The 17,509-nt window shown below is 38.5% G+C and overlaps 1 long non-coding RNA gene across 1 annotated transcript in view; it reads right to left on the bottom strand.

The window, feature by feature from the left end:
- Positions 656 to 17,509, bottom strand: part of LOC110260856 — a 119,407-nt gene continuing 102,553 nt past the window's right edge. The window contains exons 3-4 of the long non-coding RNA XR_002344376.1: positions 10,921 to 11,047; positions 656 to 731 (exon numbers count right to left, since the gene is read on the bottom strand). This is a non-coding gene — a long non-coding RNA (uncharacterized LOC110260856). The remainder of the gene's footprint in view (positions 732 to 10,920; positions 11,048 to 17,509) is intronic.

Genomic DNA, 17,509 nt, shown 5'->3' with positions numbered 1-17,509 from the left:
AATCTTAATTCATGTTAACATGGCATATACCTTCATTTTACACTGTATCTTTCCTTACTTTTATTTGTTATCTTTTTTTTTTTTTTTTGTCTTTTTGCTATTTCTTTGGGCCGCTCCGGCGGCATATGGAGGCTCCCAGGCTAGGGGTCGAATCGGAGCTGTAGCCACTGGCCTATGCCAGAGTCAAAGCAACGCGAGATCTGAGCCGCGTCTGCAACCTATACCACAGCTCAGGGCAACCCCGGATCGTTAACCCACTGAGAAAGGGCAGGGACCGAACCCGCAACCTCATGGTTCCTAGTCGGATTCGTTAACCACTGCGCCACGATGGGAACTCCCTGTTATCTTTTTTTTAAGTCCAATGCATCTATTAGGGTTTGGCTTAAAGATTTCTGGACCCCTAATCTTAGTTCCTATTACATCTATCATGACATCTCAAATGCCCTTTTTCAGTAATTATTTTAATTGTAATTTTACTGTTTCTCCTTATGGTTTTAATCTCCCTCTCTCTTTTCTATCTTAATCTTTTGTGTAACATCCTTTCCTCACACCATGCCTCACACACAGTGGTCAATACATATTTACAAAAGAATAAACAGAGGACTTCTACAAAAAATTCAATGGGGAATGCACACAGAGCACCTAGAGAACATTGTTTTAGTTGTAAGAAAGTGCTGTTTATTAAAGCTTTGTCCCATCTTCTTCACACACCAGAATCTTGCCATAGCAACCTTCAAAATAAAAATAACAATAATATAAACTCATTTAAATAGCTATCTTTGAAAATTCCTTTACAGAACCAACCAAAATTATAATCGTAGAGCTACTTACATTTTTATTATTTTACTGTCTCTGCCACTAAAAGTTAAACTCCTTGAAGGCAGGGCCTAAGTCTGTCTTATTCCTTGCTGTACTACCAGTTTACCTCACAGTGCCATGGCATGTAATTTGAAATTTCTCCTAAGGGCAATGAAATCCTTGAATTATTTCAACCAGAAGCCTGACAACACTTGATAACTTAGAAGGTCATTCTAGCTACTGGATAGAGACAAGATTCATGTGGGTTAAGGTGTGTGTTGACATAGCCTCTCTGAAACTGTTGCAGTTTTCCGTGCGAGAAATTGGGGTGACTCAGCGTAGGGTTAATGATAGCAGAGACACAAACACAAAGACTCAAGATATGTGATGGAGGTAGAATCAACAGGGGTCCGTAACTTGTTAGGTCATAGTAAGTAAAGAAGGGAGATAAAACTGTTATACAATTATTATTAACAAAAAGTACAAGTATTTTCATTTAGTTAGATTGTTGGTAGCAATATGTGTTGGGAAGGAAGGGGTTATCAAAGTAAAAGTGATAAAGTGATAAAATATTTCTTTGTAGAGAACAAAACATGAATGGAATGAGCAACTGGTTTGTAAGTTAGATTTTTGGCCGTTTTTACCTCATCCAAAAACAGTGAGTGGGAAAAAGGTTCAAACTGAAAGAACAGGGCACACACAGAGGACAAAGCTACTTGTTTTCTGTCCCCTTCCACCCTTAGCTTTATGGAGGTAAAAATGACCACTAAATATGTGAGATAGGAGTTCCCGTCGTGGCGCAGTGGTTAACGAATCTGGCTAGGAACCATGAGGTTGTGGGTTCGGTCCCTGGCCTTGCGTAGTGGGTTAACGATCCAGGGTTCCCATGAGCTGTGGTGTAGGTGGCAAACGCGGCTCGGATCCCGTGTTGCTGTGGCTCTGGCGTAGGCCAGAGGCTACAGCTCCGATTCAACCCCTAGCCTGGGAACCTCCATATGCCGCGGGAGTGGCCCAAGAAATAGCAAAAAAAAAAGACAAAAAAAAAAAAAGTGAGATATTTACAGTGTACAATGTGATGGTTTAATATATGTATACATTGTGAAAGGATTCCCCCTCAATGAAAGCATCCAGTATTGCACATGCTTATCTTTTACTGATTGATTGATTACTTGGTGAGAATGTTTAAGTCCTACTATTTTAGCAAATTTCAATTATATGATACAGTGTTATCAACTACAGTTATCATGTTATACATTGGACCCCATTCATTTTAAAAATCTGAACTTGGTTTTTCTGTGGAGCCAGGCAGGGGTTGTTGAATCGCTTAGTGAAGGGTTCTTTCCAGTTTAAATCCCTGGGGTATCTCCCTATTTCTTTCACTGTGCATGGACAGATGAGACTAGGGGTCAGATCAGGCAGATGGACCTGTGTCCTGCAGAGTTAGAATGACTAGTGTGATCAGAGTGCAAAAATGAGATCAGTGACATAATCGACACTTCTGAGCAAAATGGCACTTGTACAAAGAAAACACAACTTGGAACAAAATAAATGATTTAAAAAAAAAAAAAGGAAAAAGAAAAGAAAAAAAGGCTAATTCAGTGAGCACAGCCTAAGAGAAACTGAGTTTAGCCAAAGTGATGTGAACAAAATATGAAGGGATGCAAGAGTTCAGCTTAGGGGAAATGGGAGAATGGCCACATGTATGGAGCCCCATTCTTTGATGGTGCTGGGAGAGGTGTTGTCATATGCTGTCAATGATTAGTCCTCCTTATAACCCTATGAGGTGACTTTCATTTCTATTTTCATTTCTTCAAGAAAGAAACAGACCGAGCCTACTTTCATCGCTTGCTTATGTTCCCACATTAGTCAGTAGCAGAGGCTGGACCTGTTTCCAGGTTTGTCTAACTCCAAAGGCATTTTGCTTTTTAAAAAACACATTATGCCGCAGATCCCAACTCAAAATCTTTCAGGGGCAAGGCAGGCAACAGAAATGAGAAAAAATGGCCAGGGTGGGAGGCAGGAGGGGTAGAAAACACATTGGTAAACCAGAGAGGGTATGGGACGCTTCCTTCAAAGGGGGCAGTACCCATTTAGTTCCAAGAAGACAGAGCCTTGTGGGATGGGACTTGGTGTTGTCAGTTCGTCAAACTTCGTAAGACAAACTGAGAATTTATGTTTTTGTGTGAAATCTCCTAATTTGTAGATGCTGTTAATTAATTCAGCATTTCAGAAAGCTGTTGACTGATCAAACAAACAAAACGCCACTGAAGGCTGAATCCAGCTGGGTGACTACAGGGCAGTGACCTTTATGTTACATCCTGCTGTGTGGGGCTCACTTGGCAGTTGGCACATTAAAACCCTTTGTGACATAATGGCTGGAGATTGTGTAAATACATAGGCAGTCAAAAAGCCCTCCTCACACGGAACCAAAACAGGTACTACATGGAAAAGCATGTACAAGACAAAGATAATGCCCTGTACCTGTCCCTGTCCCTGGAAGGTTTCTGGTTAGAACAAGAATAAAAGTGGATAATACATCCAAACCCACAGTCTGTGGGGCTGGCTCATGACAGCTCATAAGAACCAAAATGTAAATTATCTAAGAATTATATTAGCTGGTATTAAGGAATGTTACCTTGTGGGAAAAAAATCTTTGAACACAAAAAATCAGAGGTTTCCATTCCGTGCCCAAAAGAGTGATTTACCAGCACCTCAATGGCTCTAACTTTTGAAAATATTTATTACTAAACAAAACTACTTAAATGTATTTATCATTTCTTTTATAATATGGTTTGGTTAACCCCTAACATCCATCTCCAAAGTACCTAATTTACTAAATCTTTTAAAGAGTTCATGTTAAGGTAAGTTAAGCTTATTGTTTCATTTCCATGTTGGAGACATTGCAAGAATCATTTCAAGACTGACATCTGAGAAGCAACTTCAGCAAAAACTACATCCTGAACAGGAAGTAATTCATTACATAATTAGTTTTAAATAATATCAGTAAGCATTTAGAGAACACTTCTACTTGCCAAGGCGTTATTCTAAATGCACAAATATCAAACTCAATTTAATCTTCACAACAAACCTATGGGGTAGAAGTCTTAATGCTATTATTTTATTGATTAGGAAGTTGAGGTCCAGAGAAGTCATACAAACAGTAAATTGTACAGCTGTAATGCTAAAATCTGCTAAAGGTATACACAGTACATTGCACTACTAAAAAATTAATGGCCTCCAAGTGAATATTTTTGATTGGATCAGCCTGTACATAGGCATCAACAAGGTAGTACAAGAGATAATAATGGTTAAGTAACAAGCACAGCTCTTGCATCACAATGGGTGATAAAGGAAGTTTCTTTCCTTTCTCCTCCTGAAGGCTACAGACATTTCACAAAATCATTACTGAGCAAAACTGTCCAGTTTTGTCTCCACAGACTTGCTATATCTCAATAAGAAATAAAAACAAAGCAAGTTGTCCAAATTTACATAATGTCAAACATTCAGGTATTGGGAAACCATTGGAATATAAGTTCCTCTTATTTATTTATTTACTTATTATTTTAATTTTTTTTATGGTTGCACCCATGGTCTGTGGAAGTTCCTGAACCAAGGACTGAATCCAAGTCACAGCTGCAACCTATGCCTCAATTGCTGTATCACAGGATCCTTTAACCCACTGCACTGGGCTAGGGATTGAACCCATGCCTCTGCATCTACCCGAGCTGCTGTAGTCAGATTCTTAACCGACTGTGCCATGGCAGGAACTCTGGGTTCCTCTTTTCTTAAATAAAATACTTTTCTATAAATGTTATGCTTTGAAAGACCCAGCTATGTACATTTATGATAAATGTTTCCTGTGCTTCCCACTTTCTCCTTGAAAGAGAATGTAAATTATGTAAGTTACCTCTCTACATAAATTAGTATAGCAGGTTTTATGGTATCAGGTATTATAAGTCCCATATATTTTTATTCTTTTGCTAATGTAGTTATGTGTTAGGCATTGAGATTAGAACTCAAAATCATTATAGGAATTCTGAGAGGTACAGTTCGACTTGTACATGCTTATTGCAGACATTTAGTGTAATGTTTTCTGTTACATTGCTACAGATAGATTTTTCAGTTTCTCAGTGTCCCTGAATATAAACTTCTTTCATACTTATCATATAAATATTGCTATAAACTTATAGTATTGGCATTAATTTAGTGCTTATCAAAATTATTTTGAGCCTAAGGAAAGAAAATTTCTTTTCCCAATTTGTCAAGTAGCCAAAGGCCTAATTTTCTCTCTTTCTTAAAAATGTAATTACATATAAAATTTTTATTTTATTTTAATATCATCTTTGAACTCAAGGGTCCCAGATTTAGCCATGTCTAGGAAATTAATCAGTATCCCGTGAGGAGGTATCACACTTGACACGGCTTATGGTTATAGTGTAAATGATCCCTATCTGCTAAATGCTAAAAAGAGGGAAACATCAGAATGTCCTATAAATTTTAGGGGGCTTGGGAGATAACATGAGAAAAATAGGTGAAAAGCAATATGGGAAAAGATTTGTAAGTGCTGAATCTTGTAGAGAATATAAATCAAGGCATTGTAAACATAGCATAAGGATAGCTTTAGGTCAGGTGCTAAGCATAGCCTTTGCCTCTGGATGAAGAGATAAGTAAAGACCAGACTTGGTGGGAAAAGTTTATGGAAGAAATGAGATTTCAATGAGATCTTACAAGATAGCTAAGTATTATATATGCAGAGAAGAGGAGGAAGAGCTCTCTAGATTAAATAAATCAAGGTAGGGATTAGTATTGAATGTATGCAGGGTAGTGTGAGCCAGTCTGGCTGCAAAGGAAAACTTATCATGCTTGAGATATAAGGCTCTAACCACTTGGACAGACCAAGTAAGCTAGGTTTTCTTTTTCTAGATATGAATGATATTGGAATTACACTGGCATTGACCCTCTGCGAAGGATTATTTATCTGTTTGTAAAGCTGCACTCTTAAAAGAAAACTGGGAAAGCCAGAACTGCCACATAATGATTGATTAATTCAACAACACATAATGAGTACATTAGATGTGCCAGCATCCTTCTGTGTAGGAGTTCACCATCAAGTGGGAAAAAAATGATAAAGGGAAACAAATAATTAGAATAACTTTGATATATCTATTCTAATATGTGTTTTATTCATAGGTCATGGGGAAATAGAATGGAGGGAGGTATGATTATTTTGAACAAGATGGGCTACTAGATGTCTTCCAAAAGTTAATTGATATTTGAGCTTGACAAAGAGCAATGCCTAGAAAGAGAAGAAAGTATAGACGAATATGAATTGAGGACTTCTGCTGTTAGGAGCATAACGTCAAACCTGGGTCAGATAGTGGCACAAAGTAATACATAGCTCTTCTGTGTGCATGTGCATAAGTGTATGTGCTCACATGCATTTGGCTTGAATTAACTGCAGAGGAGGGGTTATAGAAAGAGGCATGTGATGGTGTTATGCTGTGTTATGATAACCTGCTTGGCCCTGAAGGCAGGGTTAGTTGAGAGCTGAACTCATTGTTGGAAATGAATTGGAGACTGGACACTTCTGTTACATGTCTCTAATCATAAAAGCAATTTATTTGTCTCATATTGGACAGTGATGCTGTCAGTGGTGTTATTTCCTTCACTGAACTTTAGATTGACTTTATGCTGTTCAGTTACAAGCACCATAAACTCTCCTGTGACCTTGTGCTCTAGTCACATGCAAACCTACTCTGCAGCAGTGTGGATATTATTGACAATACATAATGCATTGCTAAGTTATTGAAAATATGCCACAAGGCTTTGCTCCAAAGAAGTATATTACATTGCTCTATAGATGACCTTTCATTGCTCAGACTGCATTAGAAGACTTGAGCTGCCCTATTCTTCCTCTGTACCCAGAGGGGGAGTGTTTCTAAAACTCTGTGGAGCATCTTTGAAGGCCCTTTGAGAAAGCAAATAAACACTTAGAATTATTACTATAGACTCTCAATGCTATGTAGCGAAGCTATGCCACCTGCAATACGTATCTGCTCACTCATTCATTTTCTTCAATAAGTATTTATTGAAAGCTCATTGCATACAGGCGCTTTGCTTAGCATTAGGAAATCAAAGTTGGAAACTAATTGGAGATTGGATACTTGCTTGCCTTCAGGTCCTTAGGGTAAATGGGAATATATATATATATATATATATATATATATATAGTTCATAAGGGTAGAGTGGGAGCACTTAATTAGGTCACCCTTGAGAGTTAGGGAAGACTTCCAAGAGGAGGTGATGTCTGAGTTGATACTGGGAGCCAGATGAGTTTGGGAAACTGGTATGTGGAAATCTGCTGGGTTTGAGACTAGAGGGAATACAATATCAGATTATGAAGGGATGTATATGGTCAAGAGATTGAATTTCAGATTTAAGACAACCAAAACCTAGAGGGATTTAAATAGGAAGAAAGATAATACAATTTGGATTTTCAGGAAGATCATTCCAGCAAAAGTATAGAGGCTGCAAATGTGCCGGGCTGCAATAATCTAGGCAGTTCTGAGAGAGCCCTAAGAAGCCCAATACAAGTGATTAGGGCAAGGGGGAGAATAGAGTTAATAGAAATGAGAAATATTTAGGTGTTAAAATTAATATGACTTGACTAATTGGATATGAAGAATGACAGAATGGGAGAGACTTTAGATACTTATGTAACACTTTAAGTTATTAATTTCTGAACCGTTTCTCATTTAGCCCTGAATGGTCAGACTTATTTCATATACCTATTTATAATGGGTCAATTAGAACAAAATGTTTTATTTGGCCCTCTGACTTTTCTCTTCAGTTTTTATAGATGTAATTTTGGCAGCAGGGGAAGGGTCATGCTCAGTTGTTAAATGGATGATGGAGAAAGAAGAGAGAGAATGGAAAGTGAGGAAAGAGGGAAAGAAAGGGAGAAAGAAAAAGGGAGAGAGAGTTTTTTCCTAGTGCTGAGGCTTTCTATGGTTGGTAAAATTACTTAAAATATATGTGGACAATAGAATACTAGTCAGCCATAAAAAAGAACAAAATAATGCCATTCACAGAAAAATGGATGGAACTAGAGACTCTCATACTAAATGAAGTAAATCAGAAAGAGAAAAACAAATACCATATGATATCACTTATATATGGAATCTAATATCTGGCATAAATGAATCTTTCCGCAGAAAAGAAAATCATGGACATGGAGAACAGACTTGTGGTTGCCAAGGAGGAGAGGGATGAATTGGGATGGACTGGGAATTTGGGGTTAATAGATGCAAACTATTGCCTTTGGAATGGATTAGCAATGAGATCCTGCTATATAGCACTGGGAACTATATCTAGTCACTTATGATGGGACATGATAATGTGAGAAAAAGGATGTATGACTGGGTCACCTTGCTGTACAGTAGAAAATTGACAGAACACTGCAAACCAGCTATAATGGAAAAAATAACAATCATTATTACAAAAAGAAGAAATAACAAGTTAAGTTTTAGTATGGGAGAGATGGGAATGGCGAATAATTAGTTTTGGACTGAGATTAATTTAGGGTTCTGAGACACAGTCCTCAGGTTGTCTTGCAGGCATTTAGTGTGATGCTTAGAAGATAAACAGGTGTAAGAAGCTTAAAGTTGAAACCATATTGTATGAGAAGGGGAAATGAAGTAGGGTTTTTGTGGGTTTTTTTTTTTTGAGGATTATGAGAAAAATAAAAGCAAAAACTAAGGAATTCTAATTCTTAAAATTTTGAGTTAGAAAAACAGGAAATTGTGGTTAGAAAATGGGAGTCAGAAGGGAATATAGGTCGTGTTCAGAGAATTGTGAAGGTTACAAGTAAAGCAGTGCTGTGGTTCCTGGCTTTGGGGAGTATATACTTTAGAAAATCTCTATCATGATTGGTAATGGTTAAGAAAAGTTAATGTTCATCTAGAGAACTGTGCAAATAGAGTTTGTTCTCTAAAAGTAAATGGAGCTAGTAAAAGGTAGAACTCATTAGCTGCCAGTGAAAGAAAATCTGGACCAAATGGGTTTATGGAAACAGGGTAAATTTTTAGCTCACAGAAACAAAAATGTTCTGAGTTAGACCAAACTGCAGGTTCTGCTTTAGATTAGTAGTCTCTAGAAGCAAACCTAGAAGCAAACCTAGAAGTAGACAAAGATTGGAGTGCATGTTGTCTGTGATGTGATCTTTGGAGTACTATCAGTGGAGTGGGGAATTGGGTAGACAAGAGGAAGAGCCAATATAGGATGCATAAATGAACATATTATCACTGTGGGCAACCTAGCTAGACTCCTGGGTGTGTTTTCTTCCTAAGAGGAGAAGAAGCTAGGACATGCAAAGATAGAATCTCTTCTGTCATTGGTTGAGGGCTCACAGGCACATTGACTCTCAGGCACCTATGCTGCCAGAAGTACAAGCTGAACATTTTTATGGGCAGAGAGAAACCAGGGACAGAGTTGTAGGTTCTTGAAGTTGGACACTCCAAGCATGCACAGTCATGTTGATTGCAAAGGGTATATGGGAATGTAGCCTCACCTACAGTCTACTCTTGCACCACTTAGACCTACTCTTTCCTTATATTAACATATTCATTCTGTTTTATCATTGATTCCTCAAGTTGGCAACTGGATAAAATTCATGGGGTGAGGAGGGGAGGGAGCCATCCGGAAGTTACTGAAGCTAGTGGCAGTCACCTAGTTAAAGCAATATTCCCAAATGCACACAGGCTACCACCAAATTCAAAAGACCTACCAAACATGGAGATACAGAACTTCTTTTTTAATAATAGGAGTTGGGAGGTTCAAGGTGTGATAGTGTCCTTTAACTAGGGGGAGGGGGAGTCTTAGGATGTCCCGAACTCTCTATCCCCCAAAAATTTATGGATGTTGTAAAACTCTTAATCTTTAGGGTTTATCTCCTACCCTCTATTTCACATGTACCTTACCAAAGTATCCGAGATACTTGCAGTTTCTTATTTAGCTCTTTGATTGACCTAATATAATTACTAAAGTAGACCAGCAATGGTGATTTTTTGAAAGATCAAGAAAATCAATGTCTACGATGATCAAGGTCCCTTTGGACTATGCTGTGACAGAGAGCCTGAGAACCAACATAGCACCAGAGTAAGTCTATGAATTTTTGCATTCCAAGCAAATAAGTTCCTATAGGGTTTGAAAAACTTCAACTGCCAGATGTGGTTTTTGCAGGAGCCGTGAGAGTGCGTAATAGGATCTTAGGGGATAGTCACACCTTTCTCATTTTTTTAAGTATCTACTTTGTTGGGATGTGGAAGGGTTTTCGGGGGGTGGGGTGGAGGGGTTCACTTGGTCTTTACTTCCATAATTATTCTCACTTCATGGGTCTCAAACCTGGTGAGGGTCCTACCAGGCACTTAGTATATCTACCTTGCTTCAAAATCTAAGAAAATGATCATAGAGTAGGCATGTGGACACAGAGGACTCAACATACTATGAGATAAACTTGGACCAGAATGCCATTAGTCACCTGGCCTCTCTATGCCCCCACCCTAAATCAGGGCCATGATGGCATTTTGGTATTAATGACAGCTACTATCTGCTGTCCAATAGCTCTCAAAAGATTGAGGTATTTATCTATTCTTGGGTGGGGCAGTAACTGATAGATGGTTTTAGGTCACACTGAGAAAAAATTAGATGAATTGATAGTTTATATACTTCCTATAAAATCTCAGGGTCCTTCCTCAACAGGGATTGGTCTGCTCTTGAACTGAATGTTCTGTGTTTAAGAACTGGCTCAGGTCTAGAAACTGGATGAGGGATGAGATTTCTCCTTTGTGTCAGCTTGCTTGATCTCAATTTTTTTTTGGATATACTAGTCAAGTATTAGGTATTCCTTAACTGACTGAACATCTATCTTGCCCCTAGAAACATCATGGTCTAATCGTCATAACCGCAGATCCCTGTGTGTCTAAGGCCATTGGCTCTTATCTAGATCTTACTGGCCTGTTACATTAGTTCTATTCAACTTGCATGCCCTGGATGGTTAAGTGTAACCTGCTGGCCTTTGATATTCCAGAATCTGATCATCTCAATCAACATTAGGGAGCTCACCTCCAGGGCATTATCTCCTATCCTTTTTTCTTGTCTACAGATGGCAGCCTCCACTGAGCCCATCGTGATTCTGGTGCCCCATCAGTAGTATAGTACTAAGCAGCGGAAAAACGTCTATTGTGCCCTCCTGTGGAAAATAATAAGTTGTAAGTTAGATGGGTCAAATAGACTTTAAAAAATCCATTTAAAATGACCACTTCCTTGCCCATTTTTTTTATTAGTAAGAAACCTAACATGAGACCTACCATCTTAAATTTCGAGGTGCACAATTTTCTTTCTTTCTTTTCTTTCTTTCTTTCTTTCTTTCTTTCTTTCTTTCTTTCTTTCTTTCTTTCTTTCTTTCTTTCTTTCTTTCTTTCTTTCTTTCGGGCCGCACCTGCAGCATATGGAAGTGACCAGGATAGGGGTCTAATTGGAGCTGCAGCTGCTGGCCTACACCTCAGTCATAGAAACACTGGTTCCGGACCTCATCTGTGACCTACATCACAGCTTGCAGCAACACCGCACTGAGTAATGCCAGGGACTGAACTCACACACATCCTTATGGATACTACGTAATGTTCTTAACCCACTGGGCCACAACCAGAACTCTGAGGTTCACAATACTATATTGTTCACTATAGGTAATAAGTTGTCTAGCAGATCCCTAGAAATTATTCATCTCACATAACTAAAACTTTATACCTATTGGACAACTCCTCATTATCCCTTCCCCCAGCCTCTTACAGCCACCATCCTATTCTGTTTCTACGAATTTGACTATTAGATACCTCATTTAAGTGACCGGCTTAGCATAATGTCCTCAAGGTTCATTTATGTTGTCGCTTATTTCAGGACTTACTCTTGTTTAAAGCTACATAATATTACATGGTAAATATATACCACATTTTTTTCAAGCCATTAATCTGAAAGAACGTTTAGGTCATTTCCACATCTTAGTTATTATACAAACTAAAAAACTTCTTCACAGCAAAGGAAACAATGAACAGAACAAAAAGGAAACCTATAGAATGGAAGTAAATATTTACAAACTATATATCCAATAAGGGGTTAATATCCAATAATATATAAGAAACTCATCTAACTTAATAGCAGAAAAACAAATAACACAAATAAAAAAAAACAGGCACAGGACCTGAACAGACATTTCTTCAAAGGAGACATACAAATGGCCAATGGTATATGAAAAGGCATTCAACATCACTAATCATCACGGAGATATAAATTGAGACCACAACGAGGTATCACACTACACCTGTTAGGATGGCCACCATATTTTTTAAAAGGTAGCAAGTGCTGGTGAGGATGTGGACAAATTGGGGCCTTTATACATTGTGGTTGGGAGTATAACATGGTGCAGCTACTTTGGAAAATAATATGAAGGTTATGGAAAAACTTAAAAATATAACTACCATATATATGGGGTGTGTGTGTGTGTGTATATATATATATATATATATATATACACATATCTCATAAATCCCACTTCTGGGTGTATGTCCACAGATATCTTGAAGAGGTATCTGAACTCATGTGCTCATGGCAGCATTCCCTAAGCATTTTGATTCCCTTGTTCTTCCACCAAGGTGGCTGTAATCTCCATACCTTCCTTACTAAAGATCATCACTGTTGGAAAAAAAAAAAAAAAAAAAAAGATCATCATTGTTGCCAAGTTCCAAGGAAACATTTTTAGCAATAAATTAGGATCAGCAATAGGCATTGTTTCCAGGAGTTAAAACTTTTGTCATAGGCCATGTGCTGTCACATAAGCAAACTTTTCTTTATACAGGTTTATAGTACCTCCTCATTGGTCAAGTGCATTTGTTTCCTATTGCTGCTATAACAAATTACCACAGATTAAAAGCAACATGCACTTATCTTACAATTTGGAGATTGTGTTTCAAATGCGTTGCTAGGGCTTCTTTCCTTCTGGAGACTCTAAGGGAGAACTCATTTCCTTCCCTTTATTTACTTCATGGAGAGCACCTATATTTCTCAGCTGCGGCTCCTTCCTCCTCATCTTCTCTCCTCTTTCTGATTTCTATTTCCATCCTTACATCTTCTCTCTTAGCTGAGCCTCTTGCCTCCCTTTCATAAGGACCCTGTGATTATGTTGGGCCCAAAATAACCCAAGACAATCTCCTTATTTTAAAATCATTAACTTAATCACATCTGCAATGTAAGAAAATATTCACAGGTTCTGGGGCTTAGTGATTAGTTCATGGATTAATGAATTAACATTAATTCATGGATTAACTTTGGGGGAGTGCATTATTAATCCTACCATGCCAGTATCCTTAAGAACCACTGCCAGATGTCCTCCGCCACTTCCTGCTGACACATATGTATAAGTCTGGTCCTGCAGCTCTTTCTATAAATAAATAATCCTTTTCCTCCTTGACCTTAGTATAATATTTTCCTGCTTGACCTTATTAGTAATTTTGTTCCTCTCTTCCCTCTACCTCTACCACCCCAGGTCATTTGGCAAAGTCTGGAAATGTTTTTGGGTGTCACCATTGGGCTACTATTGGCATTTAGTGGGTAAAGGCTGGGATGCTGCTAGAACATGCTCAGGATACCCCACTTCCGCTGACAACAAAAAAATTATTCTCTTCAAAATGTCACTGTTGAGAGACCATGGTCTAAAACAGTGGCATAATGGGGGTATATCTGGAAAGGAACAGCATAATTTTGTGAAACATCTGCTCAGGTGAGGCTTTTAAGAATTTCCAAGCAGGGTGGCTGTTTTCCTCTAACAAAGAGAAAGATCCCCTGACCCTGCCCTAGGTTTCCCCATCTTAATCCTTAGGGCATTATTCCTTCCCTGTTAAGTTTCCAAGGGTACTAGCCAGGGCTATGAAGCTTTTTTTGTAACACTTTTTCTTTTTCTTTTTTTTTTTTTTTTGTCTTTTTAGGGCCATACCCACAGCATATGGAGGTTAGGCTAGGTGTCAACTCAGAGCTAAAGCTGCTGCCCTACACCACAGCCACAGCAATGCTAGAACCAAGCCGCATCTGCGACCTACACCACAGCTTGGATGGATCCAGCAATGCTGGATCCTTAACCCACTGAGCAAGCCCAGGGATCGACTCGCATCCTCATGGTTACTAGTTGGATTCGCTAACCACTGAGCCATGATGGAAACTCCTAACAAAATCTTTATAATAAAATCTTGGGCCTGATTTTCAGCACCATCTTCCCTCTGCCTGCAGGAAATAAGAATTTCTTTTGATCATTGGTTTGTTTTCTTGCTTCAGGGATCTTTTGGCTAACAACAGAAGCCTACCAACTCTATAAATGGTTGTAATTGCCAAAACCCCCATGTCCTTTAAAGGCTAGGACATTGCATAAGCTTGTGCATTGCCTTCCATCTCTACCCTATCCCAGTCTGCCACAGGTGAGTGTCTTAGGAATCTTGATTCTACCTCAAATCAGAGATTCCACTGCAAAAACCAGCAGAGGCAGCCTTGTCATCAGGTGGCCTATGAGTGACCAAATTTAAGCATTCTAGCTTGAGAGCTTATTTCCTGGGGCTACTCAGGTGACAACTGTCTTAGGTTGGATTATCCTGGAAGCAGACTCCAAAAGAATGATTTGTGTACTTTTGTACTTTATTTTGGAAGTAATCCCAAAGAAGTATTGGCAGGGAATTTGGAAAGCAAGAGAGGAAAGGAGTGAAGCCAGGTAAGGACTCTGTGGAAAAGTGAGGCTCACCTGGGAATGCTGCAGAACAGTCTCAGAATTAACTCAACTCTAAGGAGTGAGGAAGCTGGGTTATTTATCCTCTCATTTTTATTTCTCATTCACTTTTTTTTTCACTTTTGACTGTTTCAAGGGGCTATATCTTTCAAGCATTTCAAACCTCCTGTGCTTTCAGATGGATCATGCTCATTCAGCCAGAGGCAGACTTCAGGTAGACAACTGCAGGTGCTGGCAACAGGAAGCCAAGGCTGTGCATGGGATTGGTAGGTGCTAAAAGGAAAAGGGCAATGATCTCTGCCACACATACTTTTAAATTCAAGGTTAAATTATAACGAAAGAACACCTATTTGTTTCTACTTTCTCTGGAATGGTTTCATTCCTAGGCTGTACATGGGGGCCACCCACAGCTTCAGGTTAATATTTTTAGCATAGTCAGTATAACAGAAGAGCTACGTGAGAGTTAAAGACTGTTCTCCTTGGCTCTGACTGGTGAGACTCATAGCAAGTATCATCTCAGAGACAGTGTGAACACATGGGTGGAATGCATTGCCTGATCTAGCCCAGGCCATGTGTACCATGTGGTGGCCCAAAGAAGGCAGTCACTTCACCCTAAAAACAGAGCATGAGAGCAGGACAGGGTCCGTTTTCATAATGCAGACTTTGTCAGAGAAGAAGACATGGAAACTGGGCAACAAAAACAAGTGTTCACTACAACCCTGTTTAATCATCTCATAACAGTATTTACAGAGAATTCTGATCTGGGTTTACTGAGATAAAGTTGTCAGTCAGCTACATATGTCTCATCTGCTTCAAAATTTCTCTTCTATAATGTATTTTAGATGCCAGATTACTATCAACTTTGTCATTTATTTTGGCATTTATATAGAACAGTTTCCAGTAAGAATATTTTATATTATCAGTAAAGGGTAATATATTTAACATGGATTAGGTGATCAGATGAATGAGTCAGAGCAAGAGCCCCCTGGTTTGGGTATCTGGGGGAACTGAAACAAAATTAGCAATTATCAACTTCCTGCTATTTTCCAGACACTGTGCCAGGAACTTTACATAACCACCTCTTGAATTATCACAACATCATATGGGAAGGATGCAATGATAGCCATTTACAGACGAAAACACAAGGCTCATGGGGCTGCATGACATTGCAAAGCTCCTTCAACTAGTATAAGACACTGACTGTAACCCTGGGGTCTCAGTAAATGAGGCAGGTTGTGACATGGACAGGAGGTGAGCAATTGTATTACACAGCCCATAAACCATAAATACAGTATGTGGCTAATAATACTTCTTTCAGGAGGCAGCAGGTATCTTTTAGGTGAAATTCTAATGTGACTACCTTCATCAGAATGGTTTAATACCCTTCAAAATTAGGGAGAACAGCTTTTAGAGTTATTTTCATTTTTTTGACAGCTATAAAGCATGTGTATTTAGTTGCCCCCCAGTCCCAGGTTAGGAAAAAGTTCAATATTTTCTTTTAAGGAAAAGAGTTATAAACTTTTCCTCCCAGCACCTTCTGTTGACTAAAGAAATGCCTTCTCCAAGTACTCTTAGTACGTACACATTCATGCATCTTGAAGCATGTAATGCTTATTCTCTGATAACAACACCTGTATCATTATTTGCATCACTAACCTCCATGCTACTTTGGGAGATAATGTGGGGGAATATGTAACATGTTTGAACAGTTTTGCTGTATCCCTCATATTTTCAGTGTACAGTTGATAAAACTTATTAGTTCTTATATTGTAGTGCTTTTTATTTCTATTTATTTATTTATTTACTCTTTTTGCTGTGATAATTTATTCTCTCTTTGTCTTCTCACCCACAGTATTTTTGGATAAATAAGAAGATCACTGAGATGTGACATCAGAAGAACCGGTTTCTCATTTTGACTAATACTAATAGTGATAACACAGTGACAAGAGAACAACAGCAATAATAAAAATACCAGATATTTATTAAGCTCCACTCTGGTAGAATTTCCATTGTTAATTCAACGAATATTTATTGAGCACACACTATGTATCCAGGCAGTTTTCAATTCACTGGGGACATAACAGAAAACAAAACAGAGACAAATCCCTACTGTTGTGGTTTACAACGTGTGTGTGTGTGTGTGTGTGTGTGTGTGTGTGTGTGTGTGTGTGTGTGTGTTGAGAAGAAACAATAAACAAAATAACTAAACATGGAGCATATCTGAGAGTGAAAAATATCATCGAGGAAAATTAAATACAGAGGACATTGGGAGTTCAGAGAGTCATGGGAAAGTTACAATTTGGAATCAGGTGGCTTGCAGAATTAAACCCATGAACCTACAACCAACTAATCTACGACAAAGGAGGCAAGAATATACAATGGAGAAAGGAGAGCTTGTTCAATAAGTGGTGCTGGGAAAACTGGACAGCCACATATAAAAGAATGAAATTAGAACACTCCCTGACACCATACACAAAAAGAAACTCAAAATGGATTAAAGACCAGACACTATAAAACTCTTAGAGGAAAACATAGGCCAAACACTCTCTGACATAAATGCCGGCAACATCTTCTCGGATCCACCTCTTAGAGTATTGATAATGAAAACCAAAATAAACAAATGGGACCTAATAAAACTGAAAAGTTTCTGCACAGCAAAGGAAACCCTAAATAAAATGAAAAGACAACCCACAGAATGGGAGAAATTCTTTGCAAATGAATCTACTGACAAGGGATTCATCTCCAAAATTTATAAACACCTTCTGCAGCTCCATACCGAAAAAAAAAAAAAAAACCATCAATAAATGGGCAGAAGATCTAAATAGACAGTTCTCCAAAGAAGACATACAGATGGTCAAAAACCACATGAAAAGATGTTCAACATCACTC

The sequence above is a fragment of the Sus scrofa genome, chromosome 5, assembly GCF_000003025.6.
Source record: "Sus scrofa isolate TJ Tabasco breed Duroc chromosome 5, Sscrofa11.1, whole genome shotgun sequence".
Lineage (NCBI taxonomy): Eukaryota > Metazoa > Chordata > Mammalia > Artiodactyla > Suidae > Sus > Sus scrofa.
Note: the sequence above shows the minus strand (reverse complement) of the source record. Positions and strands in the feature narration are given on the sequence as shown.